The 15945-nt window shown below is 39.4% G+C and overlaps 1 protein-coding gene and 1 long non-coding RNA gene across 10 annotated transcripts in view; one reads left to right on the forward strand and one right to left on the reverse strand.

The window, feature by feature from the left end:
• Positions 1-15945, reverse strand: part of RAB9B (RAB9B, member RAS oncogene family) — an 87790-nt gene that overhangs the window by 29231 nt on the left and 42614 nt on the right. For 2 of the 9 annotated variants that reach the window (XR_011650800.1, XR_011650797.1), the window contains one exon: positions 12210-12465. The exons of 5 other annotated variants lie outside the window; for them this stretch is intronic. The gene's annotated coding sequence lies outside the window, so the exon portion shown is untranslated. Of the gene's footprint in view, positions 1-12209; positions 12466-15692; positions 15886-15945 lie in introns of those variants that run through there. 2 more of the 9 variants (XR_011650798.1, XR_011650799.1) reach the window with 2 other exon arrangements.
• Positions 1-15945, forward strand: part of LOC139440556 (uncharacterized) — a 44676-nt gene that overhangs the window by 20171 nt on the left and 8560 nt on the right. The window lies entirely within an intron of this gene.

Consider the following 15945-nt stretch of genomic DNA (forward strand, 5'->3'; position numbering starts at 1 on the left):
AAATAATAATAATAAAAACAAAATGCAGTTCTGTAGGATAACAATGTGAAATTTGTCTCAGTTTTCCAGTTGATGATAGCCTTCTGATCTGTCTCTGGATCTGTCTTTGGTTCTTTGGTCCTTTCACAGCTCCACGTCTTATTATCTTACATTTGAGGAAGAAAAAATAAATAAATAAATAAAAGCCTTCTGCTGACTTTAATCCCACCAAGCGAGTTCTGCTGGCATGCCTGGATGCTGCAGGCAGAGGGGGGCTGGGCTTCACTTTTTTCCTTTCCTGTGGTTTTGTGAGGATGGGGGCTCCATCTGGGCTCCAATATTCACATGTGCCCAGCCTCCAGCCCAGGCCTTCAGTCCCCTGCTCGGCCCCCACTGTCCATCTGCGCCAGGCTGGTGCCTTTAATCCACCACATTGTGCCACCCATGGGGTGCACTGATTAGGAGCAACTTGTACCCCTCCTCCTCCCTCTTTGCTGGCCTGGGTGCTGCACACTCTCAAAGTCACATCAGGGCAGTTTAGTTCCCTTATTAAAATAAGTCTCTCCAAAGATGGCGGCAACATAGGTGTGAGCGGAATCCACTTCCCCGCAACGCCAGGGAAATACCTAGCTGATCTGAGGAGCAGAGCGAACAGCCAACAGTATTCCAGCATATACGAAGATCAGAGACCAAAGATAGAGGACATTGAAAGATCTGACGGTGCGACAACAAAACCTGGAGTGCTGAAAAGACTAGAGTTAGACCGTGTTAAACACATAAACGTCAGCTCAAGACCAGCGAGCACAGGAGAGTAAGGAGACAGCACCACCGAATCCCATTGGCATTCTACCATAGAAGTTCATATCATAAACCCAGGGATTCAGAACAAAGCAATTTAAGAAGCAGAGGCCAACAAGAAGAGCCTCACAAACAATGGGAAGACAAAGAAACAATTCCCAAATGAAAGGAAAGGAGGAAGTCTCAGAAAGAATACTAACCGAAAAAGAGGCAAGTCAACTATCAGATACTGAGTTCAAAGCAATGGTCATCAGGAAGCTCACTGAGCTCTCTGAGCTCAAAGAAAACTACCAGAAAATACAGGGGAACTATGAGGAACTCACTGCAAACTATATCAACATGAAAAAGGAAATAGAAAATATCAACAAGAGCCAAGAGGAAATGAAGAATACAATTTCTGAATTGAAGAACACAGTAGAAGGAATGAAAAGCAGACTTGATGAAGCAGAGGATCGGATCAGCGAGCTGGAGGATAAAGTAGAAAAAAACACCCAGAAGGAGCAAGAAAAGGAAAAGAGGCTCAGAAAGAATGAAGAGGCAATAAGGGAAATGCAGGACAACATGAAACGTAACAATATCCGTATAATAGGAATACCAGAAGGAGAAGAAGAAGAGCAAGGGATAGAAAACCTGTTTGAAAAAGTAATGATGGAAAATTTCCCTAATCTGAGGAGAGAAAAAGTCACCCAAATCCAGGAATCACAGAGAGTCCCAAACAAGAGGAACCCAAAGAGACCCACTGCAAGACACATCATAATTAAAATGGCAAATTTCCAAGACAAAGAGAGGATCTTAAAGGCAGCAAGGGAGAAAAAGGAAGTAACATACAAGGGAGCCCCAATAAGGTTAGCAACTGACTTCTCAATGGAAACGCTCCAAGCCAGAAGAGAATGGCAAAAAATATTCCAAGTAATGAGAACCAGAGGCCTCCAACCAAGACTACTTTACCCAGCAAGGCTCTCAATCAAGATAGAAGACCAAATAAAGAGCTTCCCAGACAAAAGAAGTCTAAAAGAATACAGCTCCACCAAACCAGCTCTGCAAGAGATGCTAAAGGGACTGCTTTAAGGAAAGGAAGGAAAAGAGAAAGACAGAGGAACACAGGTAGGAAATAATGGCAATGAATAACTACCTATCGATAATAACCTTAAATGTAAATGGATTAAATGCTCCAATCAAAAGACATAGAACAGCTGAATGGATAAGAAAACATGACCCACACATATGCTGCCTACAAGAAACCCATCTCAGGACAAAAGACTTACACAGACTGAAAGTGAAGGGCTGGAAACAAATTTTCCAAGCAAATGGACAGGAAAAAAAAGCAGGGGTAGCAATACTCATATCAGACAAAATAGACTTCCAAAGAAGGGCCATAAAGAGAGACCCAGAAGGTCACTTCATAATACTCAAAGGAAGAATCCACCAAGAAGACATAAGCATTATAAATATATATGCACCCAACATAGGAGCACCCAAATACATAAGGAAAATCTTGGAGGATTTCAAGAAAGATATTGACAGCAACACAATTATAGTAGGGGATTTTAACACCCCACTGTCAAAAATGGACAGGTCTTCCAAATGAAATATAAAGAAGGATATTGTGTCACTTAACAATACCCTAGAGGAAATGGACTTAACTGATATACACAGAGCTTTTCATCCCAAAGAAGCAAAATACACATTGTTTTCAAGTGTCCATGGAACTTTTTCAAAGATAGACCACATGATAGGACACAAAGCAACCCTCAACAAATTCAAGAAAATTGAAATCATATCAAGCATTTTCTCGGACCACAAGGGACTGAAACTAGAAACCAACCCCAAGGGTAAAAACCCAAAACACTCAAAATCATGGAGACTGAATAGCATGCTATTAAACAATGAATGGGTCAAGAACAAGATTAGGGAAGAAATCAAAAACTTCCTGGAAACAAATGAAAACGAACTCACAACAACCCAAAACCTATGGGACACAGCAAAGGCAGTCCTGAGAGGGAAGTTCATAGCAATACAGGCCTACCTTAAGAAGTTAGAAACAGTTCACACAAACAACCTAACCCTACGCCTACAAGAACTGGAGAAACAACAACAAAGACAGCCCAGAGCAAGCAGAAGGAAGGAAATAACCAAGATCAGAGCAGAACTAAATGACATAGAGACTAAAAGCACAATTGTAAGGATCAATGAATCCAGAAGCTGGTTCTTTGAAAAGATAAACAAAATCGACAAGCCTTTAAGTAGGCTTATCAAGAAGAAAAGAGAGAGGATCCAAATAAACAGAATTAGAAATGAAAGTGGAGAGATTACAACTGATACCACAGAAATACAAAGGATCGTAAGAAATTACTATGAAGACCTATATGCTAAGAAATTTGAAAACCTAGATGAAATGGACACATTTCTAGAAAAATATAATCTTCCAAAACTGACTGAAGAAGAAGCAGAAAACCTGAACAGACCAATATCAGCAAAGGAAATTGAAGCAGTCATCAAGAAACTCCCATCACACAAAAGCCCTGGACCAGATGGTTTCACAGGAGATTTCTACAAAGCATTTAAGGAAGAACTAACCCCTATCCTTCACAGACTATTCGAAAAAATCCAAACTGATGGAAGACTCCCAAACTCTTTTTATGAAGCCAACATCATCCTAATCCCAAAACCAGATAAAGACACAACGAAGAAAGAAAACTTCAGGCCAATATCGCTGATGAACATAGACGCTAAAATTCTCAACAAAATATTAGCAAACCGCATCCAGCAATATATTAAAAAGATCATCCACCATGACCAAGTGGGATTTATCCCAGGGATGCAAGGATGGTACAATATTCGCAAATCAATAAACATAATACATCACATCAACAACAGCAAAGACAAAAATCACATGATCATATCAATAGATGCGGAAAAAGCGTTCGATAAGATACAGCACCCATTTCTGATAAAAACACTCAGCAAAGTGGGAATAAAGGGAGCAGTCCTCAACATAATAAAGGCCATATATGAGAGACCTACAGCCAACATCACATTCAATGGACAAAAACTTAGAGCTTTCCCACTAAGATCAGGAACAAGACAAGGATGTCCTCTCTCACCACTCCTATTCAACATAGTATTGGAAGTCCTAGCCACAGCAATCAGACAAGAAAAAGCAATAAAAGGCATCCAAATTGGAAAGGAGGAAATGAAACTGTCACTGTTTGCAGACGACATGATAGTGTACATGGAAAACCCTATAGACTCCACTCAAAAACTACTCGACCTAATAAATGAATTTGGCAAAATAGCTGGATACAGAGTCAATACCCAGAAATCAAAGGCATTCCTGTACACCAACAACGAAACTGCAGAAACACAAATCAGGAAAAAAATCCCATTCGATATAGCAACAAGAAAAATAAAGTACCTAGGAATAAACCTAACCAAGGAAGTAAAAGACCTGTACTCAGAAAACTACACAACACTGAAGAAAGAAATTAAGGAAGATACAAACAAATGGAAGCATGTACCATGTTCATGGATTGGAAGAATTAACATCATCAAAATGGCCATACTACCCAAAGCAATTTATAGATTCAATGCAATCCCTATTAGAGTACCCATGACATATTTCACAGATATAGAACAAACATTGCAGAAATTCATATGGAACCATAAACGACCTCGAATAGCAGCAGCAATTTTGAGAAAGAAGGACAAAGCAGGAGGTATCACAATACCTGATATCAAACTGTATTACAAGGCCACGGTAATCAAAACAGCCTGGTACTGGCATCAAAACAGGCACATAGACCAATGGAACAGAACAGAGAGCCAAGAAATAAACTCAAGCCTATACGATCAATTAATATTTGACAAAGGAGGCAGGAGCATAAAATGGAGCAAAAACAGTCTCTTCAACAGATGGTGTTGGGAGATCTGGACAGCTACGTGCAAAAAAATGAAACTCGATCACCAACTTACGCCATACACGAAAATAAACTCAAGATGGATAAAAGACTTAAATATAAGTTGTAACACCATAAAAGTCCTTGAGGAAAACATTGGCAGGAAAATCTCAGACATTCCACGCAGCAACATCCTCACAGACATGTCCCCTAAAGCAAGGGACATAAAGGAAAGAATAAACAAATGGGACCTCATCAAAATAAAAAGCTTCTGCATGGCTAAAGAAAACAGCACCAAATTACAAAGAGAACCAACAATATGGGAAAACATATTTGCCAATGATACCTCAGACAAGGGCCTGATCTCCAAAATATATAAAGAACTCACACGACTCCACTCCAGGAAGACAAACAACCCAATTAAAAAATGGGCAAAGGACTTGAACAGACACTTCTCCAAGGAAGACATACAGAAGGCCCAGAGACATATGAAAAGATGCTCAGCATCACTAGCCATCAGAGAGATGCAAATTAAAACCACAGTGAGGTATCATCTCACACCAGTGAGAATGGCCAACATAAACAAATCCACAAACAAATGTTGGAGAGGATGTGGAGAAAAGGGAACCCTCGTGCACTGTTGGTGGGAATGCAGACTGGTGAGGCCACTGTGGAAAACAATATGGAATTTCCTCAGAAAACTCAAAATGGAACTGCCCTTTGACCCAGTAATTCCGCTGCTGGGATTATACCCTAAGAACACTGAAACACCAATCCAAAAGAATCTGTGCACCCCAATGTTCATAGCAGCACAATTTACAATAGCCAAGTACTGGAAGCAACCTAAGTGCCCATCAGCAAAGGAGTGGATCCCAAAACTATGGTATATTTACACAATGGAATTCTACGCAGCAGAGAGAAAGAAGGAGCTTATACCCTTTGCAACAGCATGGATGAAACTGGAGAGCATTATGCTAAGTGAAATAAGCCAGGAAGTGAGGGACAAATACCATATGATCTCACCTTTAACTGGAACATAAGCAATAGCAGGAAAAAGCAAACAAAATATAACCAGAGACATTGAAGTTAAGAACAATGTAACAATAGCAAGGGCGGGGGTGGGGGGGTGGGGGCGGGGACAGTGGGTAGAGGGGATTACAGGAACTACTATAAAGGACACATGAACAAATCCAAGGGGGAGGGTGGAGAGGGGGGAGGGAGGTGGGTTCACCTGGGGTGGGGTGAAGGGATGGGGAGAAAAGGCATACAACTGTAATTAAATAACAATAAAAAAAAATTGAAAAAAAAAATAAATAAGTCTCTCTGGAGACTGCTAACTGAGCCCCTGCTGCCCTCCTCTGATCAGTCCATGTACCGCCCCTCCTCCTCCTTCTTCTCTGGCCCAGCTACTGTATGGTTGAGGTCCTTGCACAGCAGCTAAGCACTGTTTTTTTTTTTTTAGTGCATTTCCCTTGGTTGCAGACTGCTGTTCTTAACAAGCACCTGGATTTTCATACAGCCCAACACTCTGACCTGTTCTGAGACTCTCTGGGTCACAGTCAGTCACAGCCCAACTCTTCTCCCATCTCCAAGTATCTCCCTGCTCCCCGACTTCTCTGGTACTGTTGAGCCAGGGATCCCAATCCAAGCTGGGGAACAACCCCTGGTGTGTGTCTCCCACTGTGTCTTTATTCCCCCAGTGACTTCAAGTACCCAGGTCTCTCCTAGGCGGGCCTGACTTCCTTGCTGTGGGAGGAGAGGGAGCTGCAAAGTTACAGCTGCTGACCTGGTCCTCCTCCAAAGCTCCTACAGCTGCTGTGGTGGTCCCTGGTGCAGGGCCTGGGGACTGCTCAGCCACAGACCCAGGCACAAAGAGCCCAGGGACCTTCCCATTGGCCTATATAATCTCCTTACTATCCATTTTTAAGCATCCTCTGCAATCTTTGGCTTCCAAACTTCATATAAGCTGTGATTCCCTTTGCTGTTCACTCTGTTCTTCAGAAGATTGGCTAGGTGTCCCAGGTGGGTACAGGAGCAAGTGGGTTAAGCACCCACCTACCTCACCGCCATCTTCCAACCTTCGAAAGTTTCAATACTTTACTTTCTTTTTTTTTTTTTTAGAACATTACAGATCTGTTGTCTTATAGCTGTTGCAAATGTTGCAAAACATTATTCAGATGAATGTGTTAGTCATAATATGATGGTTTGTATAAAAATTAATGTTTTGAAAATTGAGTTGGCTAATGTAAAACATCCAGAGTAAGCTTACTCAACTTTTCTTGAAGAAAAGTTGTGTTCTAAGACTACTAAAGATCAATTAATCTTCATTGTAAAGTTAAAGTTATAATAATCTTTCTATTCCTTCAAAATAAATATGGTTTTCTTAAATTTTATACATAGTATAAAATTTGTTTAGTTAATTAATATCTTTGGCAGTTTCACCTCATTTGCCAATTTAGATCAATTGATATTTACTGCTTGGATAACAATGGGAAAATGTGTTGTGATATCTGCTCTGAGAACAGGAGTGAGAAGACAGCAACCTGTAACCACCTACTAATCAACGCAATGTTTCTTTAATATAACAGACCTAAATATATGGATTTCCCTCATACACCTTTAATTCTTCTTTTCCCCAGCTTAAGTATCTGCAAGTACTGTAAACAGTCTCCTTGTGGAACTGGTTTTGAGATCCTCCATTCTTCTCTTTCCCACCAAAGACCCACAATTTGATCACTGTTCATCTAGAAATATGGTGGCTAGACATGAACTCAGCACAAATATGCTTTTCCACACATATAATATTAACAATCATTTCTGAAAATAGTTGCCTATTTTGCCCTGTCAATGCTCATTTCATTTCTTTTCTGGTCATTTATCCCATTTTTCAGGGCCATGCACAATTCTTACTATGTATTTTAAGATACATACTAGCCTCCTTTCCTAATTTGGTTTCATTTACAAATTAATAAGCATGTTCTTGATTCCATAATTCAGATTAATCCGTTCATCTATTCAGCAAATGTAAGTGCTACTCCTTGCCTGGCTCTGCTCTAGAATTTAGGAGTCTGATGGTGAGTAATACCAGACATGGTTTCATGAGTTTACAGCCTAGGGGATAAAAATCTAAATGCAACATTCACATTGGTGGACAGTTTGGTTATTTCTTACAAAACTAAACATACTAGCCGTAGCCAGATGGCTCAGTTGGTTGGAGCATCGTCCTGTGCACCAAAAGGTTGCAGGTTCAATTTTAGGTAGGGGTTCATATCTAAGTTGCTGGTTTGATCTGATCCCTAGTCAGGGTGTGTACTGGAGACAACCAATGGATGTTTCTCTCTCACTAAGGTTTCTCTCTCTCTCTCTCTCTCTCTCTCTAAAAATCAATAAACATATCCTTGGGTGAGGATTAAAAAAACAAAATACAAACATATTTCTACCATATGTTTCAACAATCATGCTCCTTGATATTTACTCAAAGGAGTTGAAAACTTTTGTGCATGTAAAAAACCTGCACATGAATATTTATAGCAGCTTGGTTTATTTATAGCAGCTTGGCTATAGCAGTTTTGCTTATGGGGAACTGTTCCACGTGTGGGAAATGTAGCCCAGCTCCCACTTGGAAAAGCCAGTGGGTGCAAGGTTTGGCAGGCAGGACCCACGCCCACGGACAGGTTCTCCCATGGGGAATCAGGCCTGCACTGTACCTAGGCTGCTATGAGGCTTGCTTTCACTGAAACTCCCTCACCCTGCATTGAGGCAGCAAATGTTTACTGAGTATCTTTAACTTGCTAAAGTCTGTGCTAAACCTCCCAAGTATGGAGTGTAACCAGTTCAACCACTTTCCCCCTTGAGCTGTAACATCCTTCTCTTTGAAGTAATTAGCAGTATTCTGTCCTTTGTTGTCCTTAAAAGGTAATCAATCACCTACAGGTGAACCTGTGCATAGTAAATGAGGACTATCCTCGATTTAATGTGCCCAGAAAAGCAATACAAGCCTATCCAGGCAGGGGTCGGCTCTCTCTCTTGGGCTTTCTCTGGCTCTCTCACCCTCTCTCACTTAGAGAGTGGCCATGCCATCCCTTTTTCTCCACAGGATTTCTGTAGTCCATGTGTATTTGTCTATTGCTGCCACAACACAGGACCCTGCTGGCCAGGATCCACATAATTTGCTTGTCAAAATTTGGAAGTAACCAAGATTTCCTTTAGTAGATAAATGGATAAATGAACTGTGGTACATTCAGACAATGGAATATTATTCAATGCTAAAAATAAATGAGCCACCTAACCATGAAAAGACAGAGGAACCTTAAATACATATTACTAAATGAAAGAAGCCAATCCAAAAAAGCTGTATACTGTATGAATTCCAATTACATAACATTCTAGAAAATACAAAACTGTGGTGACAGTAAAAAGATCAGTGATTTCCAGGGGTTTATGGTGGCAGTAAAAATACTCTGTATCACACCATAATGATGGATACATGTTATCATACATGTGTCCAAATCCATAGAATGCACAACACCAAGAGTGAGCCCCAAGGTAAATTATGGACTTTGAGTGATAATAATATGTCTATGTAGGCTCATCAACTATATAAATTATACCACTCTGGTGGGGGATGTTAATAACCAGGGCAGTTATGCACATATGGGGGAGAGGGTATATCTCTGTACTTGGTTATAAATATTTCTGTGAACCTAAAACTGCTTTAAAAGTAAAATCTTTCTCTGACTGGCTTATTTTGCTTAGTATAACCTCGATCCATCCATGCTGTTACAAAGAGTAAGAGTTCCTTCCTTTCTAAGCTGTGTAGAATCCATTGTGTAAATCTATCACAGTTTTTTTTTTTTTTTATCCACTCCTCTACTGATGGACACTTGGGCTGTTTTCAGATGCCGGCTATTATAAATAATGCTACAATGAATTTGAGGATGCATATATTCTTTCAAATTAGTGTTTCAAGGTTCTTACGATATATTCCCAGAAGTGGAATTGCTCATATGTGGAATCTAATGAACAAAATAAACTGACAAAAAAATTAAAACCAGAGGCATAGATACATGGAAAAACTGTCAGATCTCAGAGGGGAGGGGGTGGGGGGAACTGGAAGAGATTACCCAGAGAACATATATGCATACATGCATAGCCCATGGACACAGACAACAATGTAGTGAAGGCCAGATGGGGGAACAGGGGCTTCATGGAGGGGGAAAAGGGGTGAGGGAAATGGGGGACATCTGTAACAGTGTCAACAATAACAAATTTTTAAAAATCTTAATTTAAAAAAAATTAAAAAATCTAAATGCCATGATGTGTATATATCAACAACAACACTAATTATTACAGAAGGGAATCTGGGACAGTTGTGTATTGGCCAATAATAGAAGTACTTTAGAGGAAAAGAAGTTTTCTTTAGATGGAAAATGATTGGTCTGGCCTAAAATTCACTATAAAATTGGCCATTTTCTGGGGGAAAAAAACCCAAACTTTTAATTCCACATCAAGGAAAATATCTTCTATCTTCTGTCAGTAAAATAATCCAAATACTCAAATATTCAATCCCTATAGTAAGGAATGCTGTGTTGGTTCTACACTGTAGATGGACAGCAAAATCTACATATAATACATTAAGAAACAGACTGAAAGGGATTCTGAGGGATTCGTGGTTATATATAAAAGGAGCTAGAATAGTATATTAGTGAAATGGGTTTCTATTATTATTTGGAGGAAGCAGTTGACACCATGGAAAAGTGCATGAGACCAGTTGTCAGCATGACTAACTACCCAAATACCTATCCAAATAGAATGGATCAATTTTACAAACATAATGCTGAGTATGAAAGCCAGAAAAAACTTTGTGTACTGTATGGTTCCATTTATATAAAATACAATAACATGAAAACTCATGTTTAATTCTACCTGATTATGCCAATATGTTTCCCTAAGAAGCTCATTTTGTTTCTTCCCATGAATACTATTTCAAACTTTTTCTCTGATCACACCTCCTATATCTCCTCCTTCATGTTCACTCCCATCTGTTGACCTTGATTCATATTTTATTGAGAAAATATCAGTAGAAACCATCACAGAAACTCCCATCTGTTCCCACCACCAAGTCTATAATTCCACCCTTGCTTTCACCCTTATTTTCCTCTTACTTTCTCTTACCAGTAAGTAAGCATCCATTCTCTCACCAAACACCAGTTTCTAAACATATGCTTTGAAGGTTACACATCTTAATTCTCAATTAACTTGCTCTTTGAATTGGTTATTTCCTCTATCTTTTTCATCAATTTCTTTGTTTCTATGCAATGATTTCCATGAGCACAAAACATCTTCTACTAACTCATTTTTTGAAAGGAAAAAAGTTTTGAACTTAGGTTACCCTTCAGCCATTGTTCTGCTTCTCTAATTCCCTTTACAACAAAATTTCCCAGTAGAGTTGTCTGTAGTAGATAACTCTACATCCTCACCTCTTCATTTCTCTTCAGCCCACTTTTTTCTGGCTTCCACATTCATCACTGTTTTTCAGACATTTTTCTTGTTAAATCAATAATTATCTCAGTATTGCTGAGTTCAATCAATAGTCACTGCTTTGTTTTTATTTTAGTTGACTCCTCAATACCACTTTTTTCTTTTTTTTTTTTCCTCCTGGTGAATTTTTAAATTTTTTTATCATAACATAGTGATCATATCCTTAATCATTCTTTCATAGTACTGTAGCTATATTGCCACTTTTAATTAGTATTTGTCCGATTTATATTTTTCCATTTTTCATTTCCAAACTGCATCTGTCCTTTTGCTGTAGATATGTCTCATATAAGAGTGTACAGCTGGATTTCTTGGTGGTTTGTTTTTTTAAGTCAAATCTGACAATTTATAACTTTTAATGAATACATTTATTTATTTTTTTTTAATTTTTATTGTTATTCAATTACAGTTGTATGCCTTTTCTCCCCCACTTTTTTCTTTTGAAATATTCTCCTCTTGACTTCTGCATTAGTCAGCTTTGGCTGCCATGACAAATACCATAGACTGGGTGGCTAAAACAATAGAAATTTATTTTTTATAGTTCTAGAGTCTGGGGAGTCCAAGGTGATCCTTGGACTAAACTCTGATGGTCCTACAGGGTTTAGTTTCTGGTAATAACCCCTTCCTGGTTTGCCAACAGCAATCTTCTGACTGTGTCCTCATGGAGGGGGGTGGAGAGAGAGAGAGAGAGAGAGAGAGAGAAAGAGAGAGAGAGAGAGAGAGAGAGAGAGAGAGAGAGAGAGAGAAAGCTAGCTAACTCCTCTCTGGTTCCTCTTCCTCTTCTTACAAGGATACTACCAATCCTGTCTTATTTGGTCCCAACCATTAGAACATCATTTAACCTTAATTACTTCCCAAAGACCTTGTCTCCAAAAACAGTCACAATAAGGGTTGGGGATTCAACATATGAATTTGGAGGTGGGGGGTGTTAGGGTGGTCCTGATGTAGGTTGTGAAAAAATTCACAAAGAGAAGAAACTGCAGAGAGTAAAGTTTTTTTTATTCACTCTCCAAGAGGGGAGAGGGGCTTTGTATGGACAGATACACCAGCAGTGAAACATAGGGGCTTTAGGCTTTTATTAGGTGATTGCAGTGGTTGTAGAGTAGGATACTTCAGTTAGGCTGCAGCTTGTTTTGATGTTATCTTTGGGTGCGGTGTCCAGTAATGTGGTCTGGCATGTCCTGTTTCATACGTTCCCAGAGCCTTTTGCACCTTTAGGACACTTCCAGTAGTTTTCTAGTCCTGAGGATAGAAACTCATAAAAGAAAGTCAGTTATGCCTTATGGGGTCCAGCTAGCTCTGGCAAAGAGGGCCTGGAAAGGCCCCACTATTGTCCTACTATTCTCCCCTCTGGATTTTGAGATGCATTTATTCTTAATGACCTGACCCCATTCTGGTTCTGGAGGACAGGGACAAAGGTCTCTTCTGTAATTGCTTCAGGCAGGTTATGGACATAGAGTTGTCCCTGCCTGTGGATCCAGCTATGGGTCATTAAGAGGGAGAGGGTGGAAGTGGACAGCTCAAAGGTCAAGAGCTGTGGCCAGAGGTCATTTATGGAGAAAATATCCCAGAGCCTGGACACTCCATTGAATGAAGAATATGAGATGTTTGAGGAGACATCGCCCAAAAGTGAGAATAAAAAATGTTCCTATAGTTCCTAGGAAGGGAGTTAGCCAGGAAAAACCAGGACTGGATATTGGCCTTAAAATCCCAAAAAAGGAGAGGCAAAGTAATAGGTAAGTTCTGTATGGCTGACACTGCATCACTAGATCTCAATAATTCCAAGTCAAGGGATGAAAAAAAGTGAAACATTCGCTTGGAAGAAAACTAGAAAAATTAGGATTTAATTCAGTTTGTGGGTGACAATTGGACATTGTGATTTTCATTGAAACACATTTTTTGTCCCTAAAATTACCCTAATTTTTATTTTTTTTATTTTTAAGTATATTTTATTGACTATGCTATTATAGTTTTCCCAATTTTCCCCTCTTTATTCCCCTTCCACCATGCACATCCCAACCATCCAGCATTCCACCAACCTAGTTCATGTCCATGGGTTATACATATAAGTTCTTTGAATTCTTTGTTTTTTATACCATTTTTTACCTCTCCCCATCTATTTTATGCCTACCAATTATGCTTCTTCTTCCCTGGATCTTTTCCCCCCTACTCCTCTTCTTCCCCTCCCCACTGAAAACCCTCCATGTGATGTCCATTTCTCTGATTCTGTTCCTGTTCTAGTTATTTGCTGTTTTCATTGTTTTTCTTTTATTTTTTTTAGGTTTGTTTGTTAATAGTTGTGAGTTTGTTGTCATTTCACTCTTCATAGTTTTTGATCTTTTTCAATTTCTTAGATAAGTCCCTTTAACATTTCATATAATAAGGGCTTGGTGATGATGAACTCATTTAACTGGACCTTATCTGGGAAGCACTTTATCTGCCCTTCCATTCTAAATGATAGCTTTGCTGCATAGAGTATTCTGGGATGTAGGCCCTTGCCTTTCATGACTTTAAGTACTTCTTTTCAGCCCCTTCTTGCCTATAACATTTCTTTGGAGAAATCAGCTGGTAGCCTTATAGGCACTCCTTTGTAGGTAAGGAGAACTTCCCTAATCTGTCAAAGGAAATAGACTTCCAGGAAGTCCAGGAAGCTCAGAGAGTCCCAAAGAAGCTGCACCCAAGGAGGAACACACCAAGGCACATCATAATTACATTACCCAGGATTAAAGATAAGGAAAGAATCTTAGAAGGGGCAAGAGAAAAGGACACAGTTACACAAAGGAGTTCCCATAAGACTGTCAGCTGATTTCTCAAAAGAGACCTTACAGGCAAGAAGGGGCTGGAAAGAAGTATTCAAAGTCATGAAAGGCAAGGACCTACATTCAAGATTACTGTATCCAGCAAAGCTATCATTTAGAATGGAAGGGAAGATAAAGTGCTTCTCAGATAAGGTCAAGTTAAAGGAGTTCATCATCACCAAGCCATTATTATATGAGATGTTAAAGGGACTTATCTAAGAAAAAGAAGATAAAAAATATGAACAGTAAGAATGACAGCAAACTCACAGTTATTAACAACCACACCTAAAACAAAAGCAAAAGCAAACTAAGCAAACAACTAGAACAGGAACAGAACCACAGAAATGGAGATCACAGGGAGGGTTATCAATGGGGGAGTGAGAGGGAGAGAGAGTGGGGAAAGGTACAGAGAATAAGTAGCATAAATGGTAGGTAGAAAATAGACAGGGGGAGGATAAGACTAGTATAGGAAATGTAGAAGTCAAAGAACTTATATGTATGACCCATGGACATGAACTAAAGGGGTGGAATGTGGGAGGGAGGGGGTGGGCAGGATGGAGTGGAGTGAAGGGGGGAATGGAACAACTGTAATAGCATAATCAATAAATATATGTTTAAAAAGATTCTCTCTTTATCTTTAATCTTGGGTAATATAATGATGATGTGCCTTGGTGTGTGTGTCTTTGGGTCCAATTTCGTTGGGACTCTCTGGGCTTCCTAGACTTCCTGGAAGTCTATTTCCTTCGCCAGATTGGGGAAATTTTCCTTCATTATTTGTTCAAATAAGTTTTCAATTTCTTGCTGCTGTTCTTCTCCTTCTGGTACCCCTATAATTCAGATATTGGAATGTTTAAAGTTGCCCCAGAAGTTCCTAAGCCTTTCTTCATTTTGTTTGAATTCTTGTTTCTTCATTCTGTTTCAGTTGGATGTTTATTTCTTCTTTTGTTCTAAATTGTTGCTTTGAGTCTTGGTTTCCTTGCTGTCACTGTTGGTTCCCTGAATATTTTACTTCGTTTTATTTTGGGCATCTTTCATTTGTTCTTTCATTTTTCCACAAGGCTCAATCAGTTCTGTAAGCATTTGATTACCAGGGATTTAAACTCTCCATCAGATAGGTTGGTTATCTCCTCATTGTTTAGCCTCTTTCTGGAGTTTTGCTCTGTTCTTTCATTTGGGCCCTATTTCTTTGTCTTGGTGCACTTGTCTGGTTTGTCTGGTTGACTGTTTCTTTAACTTCTTAGTTGTTGGAGTTCCATGCACTTTGAAATCTGGCACTTCTAGTTTATTGACTTTAGATTGGTTGTTATCCTCCTTTTGGTTCTGTGAGGCAGTGAATGGTTTCTCCCTATGCCTCCATCTTGACTGGAACTCTACCCTCATTTTTATTAAAGAAAATGAATTAAGTCCCACTTTAATTTGACCTGATTATTTGCATGAACACAAGAACAGCAATTGTTCATATAGGCTCTTTGAAATCTTCTTTGCTGGAATTTCACAAGCAACCTTCAGACTGAGCTTTAGTCAGCCCTTCTGACCAGGGCACAGAAGCCAGGCCACACTGTTGCCATATGGCTTTGCCTGTAATACCTATAAGTTTGGGTAGATCCTCAAGTTCTTGAGGTGTCCAACATGTCTTGAGGTTCCTTCCTTGCCATATTTTAGGAAATCAACCTTTATTCCTTACCTTGAAAGACTGCCATGAATCATGTAACCAAGCAAGGTACCAGGTCATTTCTCCAAGGGGCTCTTATTGGCTTCAAAAGTCAACCTTAATTCCTTAAGGCTTTCTGGTAACATCTAGAGTCTAGGCATGACTCTTTCAATCATGACATTCCAGACAAGGAGTTGGTTAATAAAACCACATTTGGAAATTGGTGCTGTTATAAAGAGAATAGATTTGTATTGGGCTTATGCAAGCAAACATATTGCCATGAAAA

The sequence above is a fragment of the Desmodus rotundus genome, chromosome X (genome assembly GCF_022682495.2).
Source record: "Desmodus rotundus isolate HL8 chromosome X, HLdesRot8A.1, whole genome shotgun sequence".
Taxonomy (NCBI): domain Eukaryota; kingdom Metazoa; phylum Chordata; class Mammalia; order Chiroptera; family Phyllostomidae; genus Desmodus; species Desmodus rotundus.